Genomic DNA, 2,500 nt, shown 5'->3' with positions numbered 1-2,500 from the left:
AAATGAACTCGATTCATAATGCCGATGTAACTTTATATTTTTAATGTGGTTGTTTAAAATGTATCGATTAATGTTTTATGCATTTTGGCTCTACCTAATTCTCCATGAAAGTAACCTATATCTGGAATTGATAAAAGAAAAAAGAAATTTCCTGGGAGGTGATTGTTACTTAAAGGAATGTTTGTTTACGAATACTGTGGTGCGAAATCTGATTAAAATGATTGTTTTGCTTTACAGTTGTTGAAGTAAACAATATCGATATAAACACTAGTTATTTCAATCAAGTGACGTCGTGTTATGAATAGTGCGAAATCTGATCTGACATTTGCTGAAATTAACAAATTTGTTAAGTGCAAATTACGGATGAATTGGAAGAACTTTAGGAATAATTTCCCACCAAAAAAATTAAATACTATTGGTATGGTAAGTCTAAATAATCGATTTTGAAAATAACCCCAAGTCATGTTAGCTCCGTATTAAGATCCTTGGTACCTAGGTCCCCATAAACACCATGAAATGAAATTTCACTCCTTTTTTTTTTTTTTTTTTTTTTTTTTTTTTTTTTTTTTTTTTTTTTTTTTTTTTTTTTGGCAAGTTGTTGTACAGATGGTCTTGCGTCTATCTATATTGGTCTGACGCCAAAAGAAGCCAGGAACAATTGATTTGATTGATCAATGAATGACATAACCAGGAGTGAGGGTAGTCGAGTTGATGCCAAACGTAGGGTCAAAGTTACTGTAGTTAATGACATTACCATTAGCTAGGGCAATTCAGCTATGCCATATACCGGAGCACTGGTTTCTTAGTTGATCTTATAACAGGGAAGAAATGTATGTTATTAAAATCATATTTTGGAAGAAGGCTAGTGCAGTTGGGGATATGGATGGAGACAAGGATGGTGCAGGCTATGTCATAGCTGGAAACGACACAGTGCAATTGAGACTATAACATTGAGGAAAGGTTTTGTAGTTGAGACTGTATTCTTGAGTAAACGTTTTGCAGTTGTTGCCATAACTTTTAGTAAGGGTTTTGTAGTTGACTCTATAACTGTGAACAAGGTATACGGGAGCACTGGTTTCTTAGTTGATTTTATAACAGGGAAGAAATGTATGTTATTAAAATCATATTTTAGAAGAAGTCTAGCGCAGTTGGGGATATGGGTGGAGACAAGGATGGTGCGGGCTATGTCAATAGCTGGAAACGACACAGTGCAATTGAGACTATAACGTTGAGGAAAGGTTTTGTAGTTGAGGCTGTATTCTTGAGTAAACGTTTTGCAGTTGTTGCCATAACTTTTAGTAAGGGTTTTGTAGTTGACTCTATAACTGTGAACAAGGTATACGTGAGTACTAGTTTCTTAGTTGATTTTATAACAGGGAAGAAATATATGTTATTAAAATCATATTTTAGAAGAAGGCTAGTGCAGTTGGGGATATGGATGGAGACAAGGATGGTGCAGGCTATGTCATAGCTGGAAACGACACAGTACAATTGAGACTATAACGTTGAGGAAAGGTTTTGTAGTTGAGGCTGTATTCTTGAGTAAACGTTTTGCAGTTGATGCCTTAACTTTTAGTAAGGGTTTTGTAGTTGACTCTATAACTGTGAACCAGGTATACGGGAGCATTGGTTTCTTAGTTGATTTTATAACAGGGAAGAAATGTATGTTATTAAAATCATATTTTAGAAGAAGTCTAGTGCAGTTGGAGATATGGGTGGAGACAAGGATGGTGTAGGCTATGTCATAGCTGGAAACGACACAGTGCAATTGAGACTATAACATTGAGGAAAGGTTTTGTAGTTGAGGCTGTATTCTTGAGTAAAGGTTTTGCAGTTGTTGTCATGACCTTTAGTAAGGGTTTTGTAATTGACTCCATAACTGTGAACAAGGGTTTTGTAGTTCACCCTACAACTGTGAGCAAGGGTTATGTAAGTGATATCATACGCTTGAGGAATGATAGTGCAGTTGATATCATCTTTAGGACTGGGGGTATTTTAATTTATGCCAAAATTATGAGCACAGAGAGTACCGGTGATGTCAATTAGGGGTAGGGACATTGGAGGTGTTTCCATAACTACATTTTAAGGAAGTATATTTAATTATATAACTGGGGGACAGTAGTATTACAAGTGATTCCCACAGCAAGAACATGGATTCTGCAAGTGATTTTTAACTAGGAGCAATGGTAGTTTAGGTTTTACGATAAAAAGGAGTAATGCTAGTAAAGTCAATGGTATAACCAAACACGAGGGTATCGCAGTTAATATCATAAACAGGCACATGTGTATTGTATTTTACGCTAATACCGAATACAAGATTATTGAAGTTTATCCTTTAAACGAGAGCAAAAGTATTGCAATTCGTGTCATATCTAGGAGCAAGGCTAGTGTAGATGATGTGGTAACTGGTAGAAAGGGTAACATTATCGATGTCATACGAGTATGGTAGGGGATATTAATACCTAGGGCTTTCGATGCCAGAGCATTATATTACTTAATA

This window comes from Palaemon carinicauda, chromosome 18 (genome assembly GCF_036898095.1).
Source record: "Palaemon carinicauda isolate YSFRI2023 chromosome 18, ASM3689809v2, whole genome shotgun sequence".
Lineage (NCBI taxonomy): Eukaryota > Metazoa > Arthropoda > Malacostraca > Decapoda > Palaemonidae > Palaemon > Palaemon carinicauda.
This window is presented reverse-complemented; position numbering follows the sequence as displayed.